Source organism: Camellia sinensis, chromosome 3, assembly GCF_055761805.1.
Source record: "Camellia sinensis isolate YWXY chromosome 3, ASM5576180v1, whole genome shotgun sequence".
Lineage (NCBI taxonomy): Eukaryota > Viridiplantae > Streptophyta > Magnoliopsida > Ericales > Theaceae > Camellia > Camellia sinensis.
Window position 1 is genome coordinate 76,596,623 of NC_138963.1, and position 21,935 is coordinate 76,618,557.

Below are 21,935 nucleotides of genomic sequence, written 5' to 3' on the forward strand. Positions count from 1 at the left end.
GTATTGTGACCATCACATTATTAATCAATGTTAATATTCACATTGAAAAATAATCATACAAGCACAAACAACATTAATGTGTTATTTTACCCGCATACATTTGTAATGTGAAAGTTCACATCAACATTTATTTACCACAACTAACATTAAACCAATTAAATATAAGCAACCACCAACAATGTGGATGTTCACAGTGTCTGCACCTTGACCGATATGAATGTTCACAACGTTACTTCTTCACGTCAAAGTAAGGTAGATGATTTATGATTTTGGAAATGTGAGAAATTTTCTCCTTAAAATAAAGGAGAGATTTTTTCTATAGAATAAATGAAGGATTTTTTCTATGAAATAAGGAAGAGCTTTTCTCCCTAGAATGAGAGAGAAATTTTCTCTATGAAGTGAGAGATTATTATTATTTTTTACTGTGTATTGGTTTCAAAATGGAAACACATCCAAAAAGTTTGAAATGCTAATTTGTTCATATTACCTTAAACAGGACCTAATGAAATTTTTTAAAAAGAAAATGCATTAAATGGAATATAACATTTAGGAATATGACTTTTTGAAAAATGATCCTAAAATTAAAAGTAATCCTAACTATTTAATTTTCTTTTGTATTGATTTGGAAAATAAATATGTAGAAATAGAAATTATATAAAAATTATTGAAAAAATTAAATATAAATATGTTATAGTTGGATTATCATATAGTGATTTTATATAATACATATACTTATTAAATTATAAGATTATAAAATAAATATTCTTAATTAAATTAAAATATCAACTATATAAAGGAAATTTAACAACGACTAACTAAGAAAAAATCACATAACAATATCTAAACCCAAAAAGAAAAAAATAATAAAAACATCTCAACAATAGATATATCTCAGTGTGTGAAGTGATTAATCATCTATAATATGATGTCAAAAAATAAAAGAATTTACTGGTTAACGATTGAAAAAGTAATTCAAACAATAAATCCAAATTTTAGAGGTTCCTTGCAAGTATCATTGTTATGCAGGTTTTTCCTCCTGTAAGTTGTGATTATTTAAAATTATGTAGGAAATGAAATATTATTTAATATATAGAATCACTATAAAATTTAAACGACAAATCCATAATATATAATTGGTATTGGGTATAGAATAATGTATGGAAAAATAACAAGAAAAAAAAGAAGAAGACAATTTAGCATTAAAAACAATCCTAATACCCTTGAAAGAATTAAGAAGAAAAATATGAAACGCAAAATTGGTATTAGACTTGTGGATTATCTCAATTTACAATAAAAAATATATGAAAAATAAATATTTGTCAAATAGAATCCATATAAAATAGGTAAAGTTAGTATAATTTAAATTATATTTGGATTTGTGTAGAACTTTATATGTAATTAAGAAAATATATGCTGACGTGACTATCTTTAAAAAAAAATAAATACTTATAATGTTCCACCTAAATATGAGAAAAACACTACTTTTAATAATATATATATGATGTACCTTAAAACAAAATGACCATAATAAACATCAAAATACACCCTTAATGTGGGGATATATTTTCTGAGTACCAACATGTGGCAAGGTGACGCCGACGTGTCAGCCGAGGTGCTACGTGTCCTGGTCGTGACGCTGAGGTGATCTCGGCAAGGCCGAGGTTATTTCCGAAGATATCGGAATCCGAGATAAGTGGATAAGGGACAAGAGTCCTAGAATGAGAGAAGACTTCAGTTTGTATTAAGATAAGACTCTTAGAGAGTTTATCCTAATCTTACTAGGAGTCCAAGATTAACAGTAATCCTGAGTCCATAGAAGTTAGGCTTCTATTGGGACTAGGTTTATGTTGGTTATAAAAGAGAGGCACCCCCATGGGTCTAATGTATGTTTTTTATGCTCAAGCTTGTGAGTTTAGCACTTGATTATCTTTGAGAGATATACTGACTTGATCGTCGGAGTGCCCCCGGGTGGAAGAGCTACCGCCGGAGCCTTTTCTTTCTGTTACAAGTTAGTTGAAGCCATCTATTCTGCCGGTGCTCTCCAGCTGATTACTAGGCGGGCAGTGTGGTCAGAAAATTACCCACACATTTAATATTAGTTCAAAGTTTTTCTGCATGCATCTTTTAAAAATAAAAATCTTAGTGCGCATCTTTTGATTAAAAATAAAGAAAAACCCTAGTTCTTCATTATTTTTCACTTCCTCCATTGTTTCTCATTTACTTTATTGTGTGTTAAAATGTGTTATATAATAGTTTGGTCCACTCCAATGTGTATTTATAGAAAACTAAATGATTAAATATATATATATATATAATAAAATAAAAAAGTGCAGTGGAGATGCTTGAAAAAGTATGGTGAAAATGATCAAAATTATATTTCAGCATCCCTATGCTCTCTCTCTCTCCGACTCCGTTGCCACATTTAGCAAGTCTGCTAACTATTGTTCTAGTTAACAACAAAGTTACATGTGAATTTTAAAGAGTCTTAAAATTTGACATTAATGAATTTTTGGAGAGCCCATTGGATATGCTTTAAAAAGCATGAATAGATCCCAACTTGAGTAGTAGAAATACAAGGGCAGATTGATTGCAATGTACGCAATATCGCCACAAATGCAAAACATGGAGGGGCGGATCTATAGTGGGACGGGGGGTGCCATGGCCACCCCCAGGTTTTTGAAAATTACACTATTACCTCTATATTCATAGGTATTTGTAAAATGTACCATTGGATTGCCTCTTAATTTTTTGAAAATCATTTTATTAATTCTATAGTTCATTAATTTTTCACAATGTATAATGAATTGATTTCTAACTATTTGGTATGCTACTTAGCATCTATAAGATTTACACAATTTTATTTAAACAATAGGTATATGTCACTTCTTTTTATTTTTATTTACTACATATTGTCAACTAATAAAATGGTTTCATTAATATTTCATGAATTTAGAAAAGAATTAAAAAGAAGAAAAAAAAACTTGTTATATTTATTTATTTATTTATTATTGTAAAGTAATTTTTTCACAACCCTTATATAACAAATTACTCTCTATTAGTAATGTAACAACAATTTATTTATTTATTTTTTCACACAATCTCCTTGGCCCCCTGGACATAATTTTTAGTTCCGCCACTGAAAACATGTACTACACACTTCGGTCATCACAACTAGCTTGGTTCATTCAATAAGCACAAGTTGCAAAATATGTGAAATTTGGTAAAGTGGGTTGATTTACATCTACTGAAAGGCAACAGGGGACCAAGCGCAGACTGCAAAACTTGAGACAAAGATCAAAAGAAGTTTAGGAAACTGAAGATCATCTAAGCCAGAGTTCACAAGGTCAACAGCTAAATCACTTTATAAGAATCAACATATCCTATCTTTATAATTTCTTCCATCACAGTATTAGCAAATCTTCAGATAAGTGGTCGGATCTTACACCTATTTGTTTTGGCAACTCTTCTAATCTATTCTTCAAAAATATCAAAAGAGATGCTAATAACCAAACACAGCCATCACTCACATTACACCGTAAGCGCATCAACAATTTCAACCCAACTCACCACATAAAGTAAACACCTTCATACATGAAGAACACTGCATTCACATACAAGATGAATAGCCAGTTTATGATATTAAGCAAGCAACATATGGATAAAACAATCATCGTAGACAATCAAAATCTTTCAGTGTAAGCCAAGTTAATCTAAATTGATTCTCTATAATGGGACCTAATCAACCCATACAATTGTAGACGTACACACTCAACATATTGATACAACTACGTGTTCTTCTAGGCATGTGCCAAGCACAAAACATACTTTTTTATGCCTAATAAACTAGAAATTGCCTAATTAGTAGAATACATCAACGTTTAATGAACACATACAATAAACCGTCTTGATCACAAAGTCTAAAGTACTCAGAAAGTTCAAAGCCAGACAAACGCTTCGAGTTCTGTGATTTCGAACTTAGGTGTCAGAGCTGGCATTTGCATCACATATATTGCACACCGAAGTTCACTGAAGAAATCCATCAGCAAACCAGAAGGTGTGGCGTTGATTGCAGGAGGCTTCTGTTGGTTGAGTCTTCAGAATTTATTTTCTGAAAAATTTTCAAAAGCTAATTTGGTTGAAAAAAACAAAAACTCATTAATTTCATATGGATTTCTCCTTTTTGGAAAGGAAATAATTTTTAAAAATTAAAAAATAACTTCTTTGTTGTTTATTGTTTCCCCGCCTTACGCACCACTCCCTGAATACATAACTAGTCTTTCTGAAATACAAAGGAAAAAAAAATTAGAATGATTGTTTGCGAAAACATCAAACACAGGTAAGGCAAAATTCTTTATTTGAATACAAATATCCAAGAATAATGAAAACAAAACAAAAGCATATGGCAAATCCTAAACGAGTCTGAATCATCTGCTGCGCTTTCCTGCAGCCGTCCATGAGGTGATCCAAAACGACGTCGTTTTGGACCTTTTTTTTTCCTTTTTCCTCTCCCTTTCTTCTCTCTTTTTGCTTTTCAGCCCAATTTGAGCTTTTGAACCCTAACCCCTCTTCAGAGAGGCGACGAACGGAGAAGGCACGGGGCGGGCGAACGGAAGTCTTGAGAAGTCAAGATCCTAGCACATTGACCCCGTCGGGGTGTTGGGTTTAGGGTCAGGGATGATGATTTAGACTTCAAAGCACCAACACCAACACCACCAAGGCTCAAGCCAAGACCCAATTGGAGCCCAGACTCATCTGGGTGTGGGTAGGAAGAAGATTCTTCAGAAGTCAAGACGAGGTTGTCATCCATGCACACCGTTGACATAGACCCACCATTTATCGAACCCCCAGATGACCCTCCTCCACCCCCACCAACAGTACCCACTAAACCCATAAAATTAACTTCCATCACACAACTTTGCAAACTTTATTACAAGAAGTTCAGAAGAATCAGAATTAGAAGAAGAGAGAGGGATTGTTTGTTTGGTCAGGTATGGAATGGCATTCTATTATGGGTATAGGAAAAGGAAGGGTCCATGCAGGGACAGCCGCAGAAAAGGGCGGCAGATGATCCGGACTCAATCCTAAACAACCTAAACATTAGCCTAAACAAAGGCAGACCACAAACCTTTATAATTAACCAACACAATTACCTTGTACTGGATTAGCAAGAAAAGATATATATATTTCGGGGATCAGTCTGAGTTTCCCCCAGCTTGTAAAGTAATTGTGGTTGATGGTTTCATAGGCCACGCTACCCCTTGCCTTTGCGCAATATAATTATACAAGGCTTTGTCACTCACCCAAAAAAGAACCAATGTTTAAAAAGTTTTATCATAGAAAGAAATACAACTACTTTTTGAGAATAGGAATCAATGAGTGATGAAATAAATGAAATTAGGAAAAAAAAAAAAATTAATAACACCTTCGAATAATCTTGGGAATTTCCATTTTTAACTAAGATAAATGATTGAACTCAACATGTGTTGCCCCCAATACAGATAAACGCAAATTGATATGGTTCATGAAAACAGAAGAAAGAGGAAGAAATGACCAGCTGCAGAGGTTGGAAAGAGTGAAGGGAAAAAAAAAAAAAAAAAAGTGGGAGCAGAGAATCACCATGAGAAGAGAGAGATGTAATAAGGGTGCATTTGACGATTTCCTTCAGTACCTTGTAATTGAAATGTGTTGTGCACGGCAAACAACTCTAACCTGAGTTGTTGATACATTGCCCACAAGCATACCAGAAGGGCTTAAGAAATGCCATGTATAAAGTTTATTCTACTACATCTTCAGGATTCAAGCTAGACATTCTGAAATTTGAGTGCATTATTTATAAGCAAGCTCAATAGATTAAACTAGTTGCTGAAATGTTATGATATACCCGGCGGTATGATGAAAAGTAAAATTACACTAACTGCAAATTGACATGTCAACTAGAAAATTAACTCAAGATCAAGAGCTTACTATTGAAATCATAGAGACTCCATAGAGTTCAAACAGATCCAAATTAAACTAGACCAAGTAGTGGTGTGAACACGCCATGCTTGAGAGGATGCAGGGTATGCATATGCATATGTGTACACGAATAAATGAAAATAAATATCCAAGATAACAATAGGGCATGATGAGACTTGGTCTTATAGAATCCAAATATGAGGCCAAGTTCAGAAACAATTAACGCCATCCATAGACCAAATCTCACCACTTTTAGTCAGAAACAAAAGTTTAACTTTGAAGTGATTTGTCCTTTTCCAAGCTCGTTTAAACCCTAGAGACAAACGAAATTGAAACAAAACTAGTAGCTTTTAAGTCTAGAAGAAGAGGATATTAAACTTAAATTTGAAAAAACAATAATAAAAATAAAAATGAACTTAGAATCAATTGTAAACAGTTACTAATCAGGTGCTGTTGATGAAGAGAATGTCCCTGAAGTCATCGGCATCAAGGAGATAGCGAAATACATACAACATATACATTCCTGCAAACAGAAAGGCCATCTCTTCGATGATTGTACCAATTTCTCAAAGAAATTGAGGCAAAAAAGTATACGAAACCCTAGCTCTCCGATTCTTCTGCTGCAAATTTGTCGAAGCAAAAAGATAGAAAAAAATTTGGACCATTTCTCGATTTGTGCGTGTCATCCTTGCGCAGGGGCCATGCTAATCTTCTCTGTATCGTTCCAATTTTATCGGATGTCCCCGAAGGGACAATGTCTTCTCTTTTCTTCTTTCTTATAAACTCCATGTCTATAACGTCGAAGTTTCGATGTGGGACTGTGACGACATCGATCAGACTGACTTTATGGTGGTGTCTGCTTCCATCTTCGTGAATTCCAACAGCCAGATCTCAGGCTCCATCGAATCGTAGCCATCACCTGTATGTATACTCTGTGTTCATGTTTGATTCAAAAAATTAATAGCGAAGTTTTAATAATTTTATTAAATTAGTAATTTTGTTAAATTAGTGTAGTATTTATTATTTAATTGGATTAATATTTATTAGGTTAATAATTTCACTTCTATCCTATTACTAATAATTTTATAAATTTATTGGATTAATTATCTATTGGATTAATAATCCTAAACCAAAATGTTAAAACAAACATGGGATAATTGGACCCATGGATTAATAATCTCAATCTCATACTCTAATCCACCCAATCAAACATACCCTATGTGTGTAGGTGTGGTGTTTATCTATTGATTCTTCATTGGTCGAATTAAATCTGCCCTCCAGATATTAGAAATTAAGAGAATTCTATTATAGACACGTCATGTCATATGTAGTTTTAGTTATGTTATTCTTTTTTTTAATTATGAATATTTTTTTAAATTATGATAATATTTTAAGATATTTAGTTATGACTTTTTTATGTTTGGTTATGATTTTTTTTTTTAAATTCATAAAGTATGAAATTATATAATTTTTTTTCTTTAATTATACGGTGTGTATAGTACACACCCTTTGAGGGGGTATGGAGTTATCTTCTTCCTTAATTACTCTTTCTATTATTAGGTTTTTTTTTTGGCCAAATCTTCTCTCCAATCCAAATCACATTGGAGGGCACTATTGGGTCTCTGTGGTCTCATTTTTGAAATGTTCAATGTGTAGCGTTTATCGAGCATTTCATATCTAAAAAAAATCACATTGATCGGATATCGATAACAACTTGATCAGATCATATTTCTATCAACGGTAAGTAAGAGTTTTTAAATAAATTATTTATACAAATGTGATCTAATCAATTGATTATCGATATATTTAATCAACGTGATTTTTTTGTAAGGTTAAAATATTCACACATTGAACAACTCGAAAATGAGGGCTCGGTGGTGGGGCCACAGAGGCCCCACAACATCCTTCAATTAGGATACACAACTGGAGAGGAGCCTCCTTTTTTTTGTTTGGATGGTAAGAAAAGAAAGGAAAGCAAACAAAGATGGCCCAACAGCATCCTTCAATTAGGATACCCAATTGGAGAGGAGTCTCCATTTTTTGTTTGGATGGTAAGAAAAGAAAGAAAAGCAAACAAAGATGTTGGACGGCTTAAAAAATAAAATGTGATATAGGGATATAGATTATATATATACTAGCGGTGCACACATTTAATGTGTGTCTAACATTTTAAACATAATGATAAAGACATATGCCCATACAGCATGTGTTGTTCAAATGATAAGAATTTTCATCATTAAACCCACGGTCATTGGTTCAAGTCTTATTTATCTCTATGTTCGATTTTTAGGAAAAGTGTGAATACCACCATAGGAGTAATTCTATTTTAACACACCTATTTATTTTTGTGTACACACTTAATGGAACATAATTTTAATGACAAATTAGTAGTTGACCCATGCAATGCACGTGCTATTTTATATATATACTAGTGGATGACCCGTGCCTACGGAACTCTAAGTTTGAAAAAAAAAAATTCACATTCAAGTTAATACATTTTGACCAATAAAAAATAAAAGTTAAGACAAACTATTGAATAGTTATGATCTACTCAATCCATTAATAATTCTTCATATTCAAGGTTAAACTCCATGTCACAATGTATACGAAACTTTCAGTATACACATATAGACAATTACAATCATTTTTAATTCCCTTGCCCTTTTACTTTGTAATTACAATATGAAATCAGGAGAGATTTACTTAATACATATAGTTCATGAATTAATTTGAAACCAAAACATAAATAATCATGCATTCTATATGTATAGCCTCAAGTGTAGTCCCACTTTAAACTTGATTCAACATCTCTATATGCATTTTAGATCTGATTATTTCTTATTGCCAATAGCACACCACCATAAATGCTTGATGCTTGAAAAAGATCAAAAGATCCATTTGCAAATCCAATTGATCTTTCAAAGGGAATTATAATCTCACAAACAAATATCTTTCAAATGGAACCATTTGATCTGTTCACGTTAAATAAACTCATTCTATCCATTACATTATACGCATACATATGTGTATGCATTTATAGTATTTAAAGAAGGAATGACAGTAAAAAGAAAACGTTTTTTACGTTAGATACGCGTTGTCTTCCAGTTGTGCAATCCATGTCATCCACTTGTATATTCCATCACCTAACAGCCTATAATTCAAGTGATGAAAATGAACAATAGAAGGGGGAAAGGAAAAAAAAAATCAAAGAAAATTTTAAAGAGTGGAGAGTAGTATTTTAAGAAGAGCCATTTGAGGAAGTAGTGCTTACATACCGGCAAAGAGGAAAGACGAAGTGGGTGCAGTGGCTATTGGGCATGTCAACATCGTTAATTCCTCTGTATCAAACTGATAAACATCAACCCAACTTCAATTTCGGTGGCTGAGTACATGAGAGAGAGAGAGAGAGAGAGAGAGAGAGAGAACTTAGCCATTCAAAAAGCACCCAAATGGTTGTTACTCCATAATTTTTCTAAAATCTTCTTGTTACTCCATAATGGCACATTAGGAACTACAAATTAAAAACTGAACTGATATTTGAACTGAACATCCTATGTCATCACCTAGATGTTAACAAAGAAAATTTTGGAAGAAGAAATGATAAAGTTCACAAATTACAATTTAACAATCAACTTAATGATAAAAACTTAAATTCCACAATTTAGGAAAGAGGGCAAAACTAACAGTTATGCCAAATCCACTTGGGAAAAAATAATAGTTCAAATATGATTTTGTGTTTATTTAAAATTCCAAAAAATGTAATTAGCATAATTACGCTTGTATAAAAAACGTGATATAATCAAAAACCCACAAATGAAACCAAATAAGTAGTAGAAAATGCTAGAAAAGTTATGATGAAATTCAGTCAATGGTGGCAAGTACTCCAAAACCAAATTTCAGTCATGACCACAACATCTCATACCTTCAATTCAACTTAAAAAAATAAAAATTTTATATTTTGAATTCCACACAAACTGAATCCAAAACCAAACCAGTATAAAAATTAAAAATTAAAAAGCAAATTGAAATTTAGTTGAGAGAGGGAGGAAGTGAATCAACAACTATTAACAACTCTATTGAAACTCTATTCAAAATCACTTAATAACAAATGTTACATGCAAAAACAAAATTAAATGTCCCAAATGACCAATACTCAACAAAACAGCCCCATCCACAAAACTTTTTAGTTCAAACTTCCCAATTTCATTTGATTATTCAAGTAAAAATGATAAAATTTACAATGAAATCATGAAAATGTCCTATTTATACCCAAAAGACAGTATATATTCATTTTACTATTATTCAATACTATTAATTTAACTAAATTGAATCAATCTGACAAAGATATAAGCTATTGTACTATGTTTTTCTACGCATTTTGTTAGTTTCTCTTGATCAAGAATCAAACCATCTATTTCAAGCAATCAATCAAAACCACACACATATGCAGATGCCAAACTAATAATATAAAATTTAAACTAAAGATGCACTGTTTTATGTCAATATCAATAAATATATCCAAAAAAATCACTATAAACAAAATATATCTTTTAGAAATGAAGGAGCACCAAATGCAAAATCTGGGAGAGCACTTCTCAAAATAATAATAATAATAAAAAAAGTATAAGAACATTATCCCAAAACAAAACCACTGCTCACATCTGTTGTGCACCACAATTCATCATCATTCTGCAAATCACCACTAAATAATGTTCTAGATAAAGCTTAAATAAATACAAAAGTATTCAATAAATACCAAAAATATTTTGTCTAATTAGAAACTATGAATAAAAAATATGACCATCTATATTATTTTCAGCTTAATGTTAACAGTCAGGTTAACCTTAATGTTCACATTAACCCATTTAATGTTAACAATCCTCAACCCATTTGACTAACATGAAATAAAAATGGGTATTAACATGAAACCAATTTCTTCGTTTAACCCCCATTTGATTTGACAGAGAGTGAGAGCTTTGTTGGTGATGGTGGGGATGATGGGATGACAAAAAACAGAGTATCCAAATTTGTAGGGAAAAGATAAGTTTATTACTGATTCTATTCACAGATAAATTCAGCACTGACAATTGGAAAAGAAATTTTAAATCACAATAAAGAAAAGGAAAAGAAATTTATACAAAACAATTAATTCGTCCAATAGACTTGTAACATTAAATAATAATTAAATCATACTTGAAAAATTATTGAATATTCTTCGAATGCCATAAAAGTATATACAAATGGTACTTCTGATCAATGAGATTGCAAAAATAAAAAATGAATGAAAATGACTTTGTCTCTATCAAATTGACTAAAGTAGGTCAGGTCAATTTTGACAATTTTTTTTCTTGTACAAAAAGCTCAAGTTCAGGTTTGATCTGTTTTTGTATAATTTATTTTTTTAATTCTAACACATAATTTATTTGTTTAAGGTTTCAATCTCGTTCTTTAAATTATTTATTTATTTTTTAACGCATTCTCTTGGCTAAATATTGATTTCTCATATATTAGGGGAAATTAATAATGTCCACTCTTAAAAGGATGCAAATCATATTAATAAAGTTTGTTTATTTGTCAAAAAAAAAAAAAAAAAAGATGCACATCATAAGATAGTTATGAATTTTTATGATGAAAATTACCAATGTGTGTGGTGTGTGGTGTGTCAAAGTCAATTTGTGTGTGTGTAAATTTCATTGAAACATTTTATCAAACACTTAATAAGCAAGGAAGATAGAATGATTATCAAACATTTTTGTAACAACCAAACAATAGTAATGGCACAACAACCATTCAATAAAATAACCCAATACAATAGTCCCACTAATTCCTACCAAATCAAAGTAAATGGGTTTCGTAGAACCCAACCAACTCTTCATATATATGTGTGTATATATATATATACATAGATAATATATATGAATAAGAAAAATATATATACATAGATAATATATATGAATAAGAAAAATCAACAAAACCCATAAAAGTATACCCAAAATCCTACATGCATCTAGAAAATTAAAGAAAAACAATACTCACAGTTTGATTTTGGGAATCGTTCTTTCTCTATTCCACTAATGATCAATTGATGGTCTTTATGGCTTCAAAGAAAAAAAACAAAAAAAATCTGTAATCAATATATATACACACAATAATCTATTAAGAAAGAGATGAGAGTATTACATTTACTTTGCAGAACAGAGCATCCAACAAACCCATAATTTATTTGTTTAAGGTTTCAATCTTGTTCTTTGAATATATATATTTTTAATGCATTCTCTTGGCTAAATATTGATTTCTAATATATTAGGGGAAATTAATAATATCCACTCTTAAAAGGATGCTCATCATATTAATAAAGTTTGTTTATTGGTCAAAAAAAAAGATGCACATCATAAGACAGTTATCAATTTTTATGATGAAAATTACCAATGTGTGTGGTGTGTTAAAGTCAATTTGTGTGTGATGAGTTATTATTAAATTTGTAATGAAAACTCTCTCAACAACACTCACTCTGTGAGGTACCACAAATAGTCTGAGGCATCTCTGGTCACGTTTATTTGCTCCCATAGTCCATCCATTGCAACTGTGTCTGAATCATCGACAAAGACAGTTTCTTCGATGTATGACTCCCAGAATGCTCCACTAATTACAGGTACCATCTTCATCTATGAACTTTGGGAGCTTATCTGTAAAAAAATTTGATTGGGAACTTTTGGGAACTTTTTGAAAGAGATGTTCATTGAACAAAAGCTAAACCTTAATTTTCTCAAAATTAAATCAAACTTGACACACTGAACAAAAGTGAGTTCTGGGGAGGGCAAGATGCATGCAGTTTTACTCCTATTTTCTAATACTTTTTATATGTACAAAATTATGACATAATGAAAGCTTTCTATAAATGAAATTAAAAGGGTGATGCTACACATACAAAAATAAATAAAAATTCCTACAGAATGAATGATGTGTCTCATTTATATCAATTCATTGGAAATCAAAATGCTTGTCACTTTGGTTCATAATTGCAAGAATGTCATTGCCACATTATTCTTATCTTAAATCTCGCATGAAAATAATGTATGCATATCATTTTCAAAATTAAAAGTATCCAAAGTATCATTCCAAATTATGATGTTAAATATATGACTTGAGAAGACATCAAAAAGCACCAAAAAAACTGAATAGACTTCAAATAAATGTGAAAAAGACAAAAAAAATTTAAACAATTAGAGGACACTATTATTTTTCTTTCCTTCTTCTTCTTTTTGATTTTTTTTTTCAAAGAATGTTTTTTAAAGGGAAAACCCTATTTCCTTACCCTTGCGGTGTTGAAAACCGCATTCTTGCAATCGGGGAGAATGCTGACGGACCAAGGAGGGAGGTCATATTGCATATTTTGGAAGGTCACTGTTGCTGAAGATTTTGTGTCGTAGTTTGCAAGGAATGTAGCACAACCAGACTTTGAGTTAAATACATGAACCTGGAAAATGAAAAATAATGAGAAAAGGAGCTAATATCGATGATTGTCAAAAAGATGCACATGAAGAAAATTGTAGTAGATATGCATAGCTTTCTTGTAGCCTCAAAAGAGTTAATCAAACCTGGAGATTATTGCCCGGCCAAGTCACTGTAGGATATGTAGAAACTAAAGCCGGTTCACATAGCTTGATGGCTTTATGCAAGTCTCTCAAATGTCCCCATTTTGGTTCCCTTTGTAATCCTTGCATATGATAAATTACCCATCATAAAAATGCCGAAAATATCATTATTTGCATCAGAAAAGCCCTACCATATAACATACATACAGGCAGAATATCATGGGCAGAGCTAGCAAATGGCAACTGGCAAGTGTGCAAATTTCTCAAATGCCCCAACTGAACTTTCAAAAAATTCTATTTTGACATATATTTGTGAAAAAAGTTTCCAATTTTACCCTTTCAGATTTTATTTTTGCCCATGAATCTTATATTGTCCACTTTGCTTCAATGAAGTCCTTACAATTGCTTGTATGTTATTTTGCTAAGTAAGAACTTTTTCTTGAGATTATTTTTTCTTTTTTATCCTTCCCTCATTTCTCTTTTACTTCTTTGTTTTTCTCTCTATTTCCTCTCTTGTTCCCCAAAAATGAGATGCTCTTGCAAAGGTGAACCATTCTTTTTATCCCATCGATGTTCAATCTCTTTCACTCTCTTGCCTGTTTAGTTTAAAAATTATATCTGGGGATTGAACGATTGAATAATACTTCTATGTGATTGGTGTTTATGTGATATTGAATTGTGTATTGTTTTTTTTATTATCACTTCAAATTGTTTACTTCTTTTGATTGTCAATTATGAAAAAGATCATTTATAGTCCACAAAACAAAAATCTTTATTCTGCTCCCAGGTAGAATAATTGTGCTAATGATCTCATGTGTTACATTGTACGGTCCCATTCCTTCCATGCAATGTGTGTTTGCACAAATAGACTACTTGTATGCATTGGCAACAATCTTAAATCTTAATTGCTTAAGTAAAGATTGTAATACAAACAAAAACCTCAGCACAATATAATCAAGTTATTTTCATGTGTATGCATACCATATTCGTCAATTGGAGCATCATAATCATAGCTAGTGGCAATGAAGAGACCAGCAGCCGTCCGTCCAAAATTTGTTCCTCCATGGTACTAATGAAAGAAAAAAAAATAAGAAATATAAAAAATATACTTTACTTGATATAAGATAAACATACAATTAAGTATATAAAAAATATACTTTACTTAATAAAGGAAACATTATTCTGTATAAACCTTGCCACTAAAAATGCCAAGTCTTCAACAGGTCTCTGAGGAATTGGACCACCAAACTTTGTATACCTGAGGATAAAACAGAGGAATCCAAAGACTGAATTAAGAAATTCAGAAAAAATGTAACTGAGTTCCGTTGTTTGAATGATGAAACAATTTATAATTAAAACAACAAAGAAATAGGGGGGAAAAAAAGTTTTTAAGTTATATGGGTGACATATGTGTGACTTACCAGCCAGTCCAAGCTTCAGTCCACACTTTTGGGTTATGGCTCTTTTTTCGGTCTGAAGGCTTCGCAGTAAAAACCATTGCAAGTGTCTATCTGTAAGATGATCAAGTGAGAGAGAGAATCGATAATTTGCCATTGTACAATTCAAGAAAATGAAAATTCAATGCAAAATATTTTTGGGTAGGTACAATCCAAAATATGACTATCAAGAAAAAAAACACATTCTCATCTTTTCATTATTTTTCTAAACCAATAGCCTTTACTCTCTAGCTAGGGTTTCACACACACACACACAGAGCTTGCCGCGAGGTTTTGGTTAGGGTTTTAGAAGCGAACATGAATGAAAGCTTCCACATTTATATATTCATTTCTAGATTAATCCCCAAAAAACTATCCGATTTTGATACAAAAAACTGTCTAGATTAATCCTAAAAAATGTCCGATTTGTTGATTAAGAAAACAACTAAGAAAATTCTTTACCTTTGTGGATTTGGAGGAGGGTTCACAGATCTAACTCTGGTTTTTGGATGATTGAGAGAAATTCTTTACCTCTATGCCAGAGCCACGCTAGTTGTAGAGCTCGGATTCAGCCACCGGCGAAGTTAAAGAATTTTGGGGCGGTTCAGAGGGATTGAGATGGGTTTGTTGTGGCGGTTCAGAGGGATGGAGGAAGAGAGAAGATGAAGAGAGTGGTGCAGAAAGAAAGAGAGATTCTGAGCTTATGTGTTCAAAATTTGAAAGAGGAGTGTGTTCAAAATTTGTGTGTGAGAGAGAGAGGGGATCTGTATTGTGTGTGTTCAAAATTAGACGTTGTAAGCCATTGAATTGAATTCAATCTAATGATCCATGTATTGACAAAGAGACAAAAGTCCGATCAGGAGTAAAAATCTGAGCTTCCATGTTATATAGATATACATTCATATTTTGACAAACAGACAGAAGTCCCATCCAAAAAAAAAAAAAAAAACAGAGTTGTTTTGTTATACATTGGATCAAAGTTGAAATGTCGTAATTAACATAAGTAAAGATTAAAGGGGCAGAAGCCCATTAAGGGGAAATCTCCTCACCTAAAATAAATGGACATTCCAATTACTAAATTTGGTCACAAATAGGGCATACCACAGATAGATAAAAATCCAAACTCATTACCCAAAAAAAAAGGGAAAAAAAAAGTTGATTACATTGATTATCATCTGATGAGACATTAAAATTTGGGCCACTGATTATTCAAAAGATTCACTCAAGAAATGAACTACCCCAGCTCCACTCAAAATAGTTAAGCAGAAATTAATGGCAGAATCATAATCATGATCATTCCCAAGAATATTTAACATTCAAAACTAATATCTCACATTTAATGTGAATCTCTGAATCTCCCATCTCTTAGTCATATAATGTCGTAACATTCAAAACAACTCTCACTTCGATCCAACAAACACCCCATATTGGAATCATATACATCCATAAACACATATAAAATCTATATATAAAATCTACATATATATACATATACATCCATAATCATATATAAAATCACATAATCATACATAATACATACAAATGCATATATATACATACATTCGGTCCCATCTCTGAATCTCCCATCTCTAAGTCATATATATAGTTGCTCCATTCGGTCGGAAGAGAGAAGATGACGATTAGGAAGAAAGAAGGGAGGAAGAGAGAAGATGAAGAGACTAATAGGGGTTTTGGGTTCGGTTGCCTGCAAGGGTTGATGGGGAGAGAGAGAGAGAGAGAGAAGGTGGGTCAGATTTCAAAATTTGAAATCAAAAACAAAGAGATGAGAGTGTGTGTCTGAGAGACGGGCTGTGGGTTGAAAATGATCTTGGATCAAATAGAGTGAGACATTGTGAGCCTTTGGATTGAGTTCAATCCAATGGTTCATATTTTGACAAACAGACAGAAGTCCCATCCAAAAAAAAAACAGAGTTGTTTTGTTACATAGATAAATATTTGATGCTACAATGAGTGTTATAAAAGAATAATTTTAATTTAAAATTAAAATTAAATTCAACTATGGTTTTAATTATTTATTTTGATAATATTGGCGCTATCGTTCTACAAAATCGTTACATGAATACTTATATATATTAATTTTAGTTAAATTATTTATGTTGATAATTTTAGTTATATCGTTTTTATAAAAGTATAATTATCATATAATAATTTTGTATCATATATATTAAATTATAAAATAATAAAATAAATATTCATTGTGATATTAAAAATAATAATTAAATTAGAAGAAGAATTAGTAATATAAAATTAAGAGAAATTTTTTGATAAATCTCATTTAGGAGTGTTCTAACCCAACAAGTCCGTGAAAGAAATTTATAACATAATTAGTCCCATATGTTTATACTTTTATTTCATAAGGTCTTTTTTTTAACTTATTTATATTTTTGTTAGACTATTATACTCTTATGTTTATTGTTAATATATATTGGTAAACGTTATTCAAATTCTTATTAGTGGTAAACGTTATTCAAAAACGTTAGCCTAGCTAAGGAATCATACAAAGAAGCCCCTCATCATGTCTCACACTCAAGTGTGGAAACAATAAGTGTCCAGACTTAGACAAGTTGGCAATGCTAATAGATTTTGCAGCCATTAAGTGCTAATCTTTTCACTTAGTGTTAATAGATTTTGCAGCTTTTAAGCGCTAATCTTTTCACTTAGTGTTAATAGATTTTGCAGCTTCTAAGCGCTAATCTTTTAACTTCACGTGATATTTCAACGCACTCTATTATAGTTCATGAAATTTTGCTCTATCCACTCCCAATAATTGGGTAGAGAGCAAAACACTGCTCATACTGGCTACTTGTCTTACACTTAATGACTAATTTATTCAAGCTCACATTTCTTGGATGACGTGACTCTTGAATGTTACTTCATCCAATGATGTAACATTATTTACAAGTCAAATTAGAAAGTCAAATCCGTGCATCTCAATAGTCAAGATCATGTACAGATCTATTGAGGGCTTACTAATTTCATAACTCCAAAACTCGCCAACCAAAACTACGTAGCGTGCCTCTAACCATAGCGCATACATTAGTTTTTATTATGCCAAACATGGCAACAAAACCACGGCGACTTTGAGTCATGTTTCCTTACTTTGGCTCAATTAAGGTTTGACTTAAAGTCTCCAAGACTTTTGCTCATCTAAAGAATGGGATTACATTGTTCACATTTGAGCATCTCTACTAAGTCTAGGTCAACCAAATTAACTTCCATAAGCTAAGTCAATTTAGAGAGAAATTTGCATTGGGATTAATTTGATTAGCATAACATAATTTTGCCGCAAAAATCTAAATTAAATAGTGACAATATTAAACAAGTTGCAAGATCGAAAATCCGCTATGCTCGTAATCATCTCTTGCGCCACAGGTGATAATTATCCAAAATTTAATTTAATTTATGCGCAAAATATTGATTTTCGGGAGTTAATCTACAAAAATTTCTTTCAACCGAATAACCTCCCACTAGCTATGGCATGTCTAAAAGCATGATAGAAAATTCTAATTCCATACAATAGCATCATAATGTAGATTCACAACCAACTCATGCTATGTCTCAATTAATAATGGAATTTAAACAAATAACAATTAATCATGCTATTTTAATTACAACATACTAGAAACTCTAGGCAAAAAATAACAATATATTGTATTTAATATTCAAATTATGCCATAACAGAAACTATATCACTTCTGAAATTTTCTGATATTTTCTGGAATTTTAAATAACTAATAAACACACATAAAATAAGAAATAAATATTCCAGAATCTAGTAAAATGATATAATTATACCAGTAAATAGTAAACTACAACAGTATTTTACAATAAAAAAATTCAGCCCCAGAAACTTAATCATGCAACACCAGATGCATTTTAAACTAGAAATAATGAATTATTATTTCAGGAAAAATATTTTTTATTTTTATAAAATTTTCAAAATTTTACAGAAGATAAAAAAATTAATTCTGAGTCTAACGGTACCAACCACGCTTAAAACAAAGTTATAACGAATTAATTATGACTATTTAACGTAATTCTGAATTTTAAAGAAAACAAACAGACCCTTAACCACAGCCGTCAAACCAGCCAAGCTGGCGCGGAAAACGACGCGACTCGGCTCGAAGAACGGCTCAGCGCTTGTCTTAGCGTCCGGCGCGCGCATGAAAGCGCGGAACAGCGCACGGGTGGCAGCGCGTCTCAGCATGTGAAGGCGCGTGAGAGCGCATGTCCGCCTCTGACGACGTCATCAAGAGCATGAGGCACACCCGCCACCTTCCGAGGTGTTTTCTTGTCCGATTTCGGTACTCCCAAACTCCATTTTTCACAACAAAAACATTTATGGCATCGAAAATCACATTTAATGAACATAAAAATGAGGTGTACCACACTCTCAATCTAATGGGAGTTGAAATTTTCCTCCTTTATAGACATTCATGTATATAATGTGTACATATATATATATATATATATATATAAAATATACACATGATTAGAGAAAACACGAAAATACCCATTCATGCTCTGATACCAATGTAAATCTAAGGTAAACGGAGCAGACGAAAAATTATGGTCATACATTTTCCTGCAGAGTCTGAATTGAAGGATCTCGTGGGTAGATCACGTGCTTCCTGAATCTGATCAATCAACCAAGCAATAGAGTGATATTACAGAATGAATATCACTCACACAAGTCACAGTGTAAAATGGCTCATGATCGTTGTATTTTAGGAGAGAGTCAGTATATAGGAATAACACACGACATACGTTGTTTTTCTCTTAATCACCCATATCACATATTATATCAGATATGTAGGATAATAATAAATCTATCCATATCAGTCATATCAGATATATAAGATATCTATATCATCTGTCCATATCAGTTGATATGGATAGATATAGATATCCTGAGTGGTTATCCAAATAGGTTTTGAATTCAAATTCAAACTTATTTGGATAAGGTTCAAAAGGTTCAGAAAAGGGTCATGCCACATGGGCGCCCAATTTGTAACAGAAATATTTAAAATGAAAATGGATTAAATAGAATATAACATTTAGGAATATGACTTTTTGAAAAATGATCCTAAAATTAAAATTAATTCTAACTATTTAATTTTCTTTTATATTGATTTGGAAAATAAAAATATGTAGAAATAGAAATTATATAAAAATTATTGAAAAAATTAAATATAAATATGTTGTAGTTGGATTATCATATAATTATTTTATATGATATACATACATATTAAATTATAAGATTATAAAATAAATATTCTTAATTAAATTAAAATATGAACTGTATAAAAGAAATTCACCAACGACTAACTAAGAAAGAATCACATAACAATATCAAAACCCAAAAAGAAAAAATAATGAAAACATCTCAACGATAGATATATCTTAGTGTGTGAAGTGATTAATCATCTATAATATGATTTCAAAACATAAAAGAACTTACTGTTCAACAATTGAAAAAATAACTCAAATAATAAATCCAAACATGAGAGATTCCTCGCGAGTATAATTGTTGTGCAGGTTTATCCTCCTGTAAGTTGTGATTATATAAAGTTATGTAGGAAATGAAATATTATTTAATATATAGAATCACTATAAAATTTAAACGACAAAGCCATAATATATAATTGGTATTGGGTATTGAATAATGCACAGAAAAAAGAAAAGAAAAAAAGAAGACAATTTAGCATTAAAAAAAATTCTAATACCCTTGAAAGAATTAAGAAGAAAAATATGAAACGCAAAATTGGTATTGGATTTGTGGATTATCTCAATTTACAATAAAAAATATATGAAAAATAAAAATTTGTCAAATAGAATCCATATAAAATAAGTAAAGTTAGTATAATTTAAATTATATTTAGGTTTGTGTAGAACTCTATATGCAATTAAGAAAATATATACTGACGTGACTATCTTTAAAAAAAGTAAATACTTATAATGTGCTACCTAAAGATGAGAAAAATACTACTTTTAATAATATATATATATATATATATATATATATATATATATATATATATGATGTATCTTAAAACAAAATGACCATAATAGACATCAAAATACATCCTTAATAGTAGTTCAAAGTTTTTCTGCACGCATCTTTTAAAAATAGAAAATCTTAAAGCCCATCTTTTGATTATAAATAAATAAAAACCCTAATTTCTTCATTATTTTTTACTTCCTCCATTGTTTCTCATTTACTCTATTGTCCACTCTATTGTCTATTGCTTGCTACACACTCGATAGTTAAAAGTGTGTTAAAATGTGTTATATAAGAATTTGGTCCGATTAAATGTGCAATTATAGAAAACCAAATGATTAAATATATATATATATATATATATATAATAAAAAAAAAGTGCAGTGGAGATGCTTGAAAAAGTATGGTCCCTATGCTCTCTGTCTCTCTCTCTCTCTCTCTCCGACTCTGTTGCCACATTTAGCGAGTCTGCTAACTATTGTTCTAGTTAACAACAAAGTTACGTGTGAATTTTAAAGAGTCTAAAAATTTGACATTAATGAATTTTTGGAGAGCCCATTGGATATGCTTTAAAAAGCATGAATAGATCCCAACTTGAGTAGCAGAAATACAAGGGCATATTGATTGCAATGTACGCAATATCGCCACAAATGCAAAACATGGAGGGGCGGATCTATAGTGGGACTGGGGGTGCCATGGTCACCCCAGGTTTTTGAAAATTACACTACTACCTCTATATTCATAGGTATTTGTAAAATGTACCATTGGATTGCCTCTTAATTTTTTGAAAATCATTTTACTAATTCTATATTTTCATTAATTTTTCACAATGTATAATAAAATGATTTCATTAATATTTCATGAATTTAGAAAAGAATTAAAAAAAAAAAAAAAAAAACTTGTTAGATTTATTTATTTATTTATTAT

General features: G+C 31.2%; 3 long non-coding RNA genes and 1 other non-coding gene across 4 annotated transcripts; 1 reads left to right on the forward strand and 3 right to left on the reverse strand.

Annotated features, from left to right (window-relative positions):
• Positions 1-3,673: 3,673 nt before the first annotated feature.
• Positions 3,674-5,295, reverse strand: LOC114318789 (uncharacterized). Its single transcript, XR_014364168.1, has 2 exons — positions 5,151-5,295; positions 3,674-4,279 (listed from the first exon to the last, which is right to left on the reverse strand). It is a non-coding gene; the product is annotated as an uncharacterized LOC114318789 (long non-coding RNA).
• Positions 4,320-5,195, forward strand: LOC145822619 (uncharacterized). Its single transcript, XR_014364169.1, has 2 exons — positions 4,320-4,417; positions 5,102-5,195. It is a non-coding gene; the product is annotated as an uncharacterized LOC145822619 (long non-coding RNA).
• Positions 5,296-6,605: 1,310 nt separating the features above from the next.
• LOC114318823 (U6 spliceosomal RNA) lies at positions 6,606-6,708 on the reverse strand. The gene has a single exon (XR_003649109.1). It is a non-coding gene; the product is annotated as a U6 spliceosomal RNA (small nuclear RNA).
• Positions 6,709-8,826: 2,118 nt separating this feature from the next.
• LOC114314369 (uncharacterized) lies at positions 8,827-13,431 on the reverse strand. Its single transcript, XR_014363075.1, has 4 exons — positions 13,271-13,431; positions 12,466-12,641; positions 9,231-9,337; positions 8,827-9,106 (listed from the first exon to the last, which is right to left on the reverse strand). It is a non-coding gene; the product is annotated as an uncharacterized LOC114314369 (long non-coding RNA).
• Between the last annotated feature and the right edge of the window lie 8,504 nt (positions 13,432-21,935).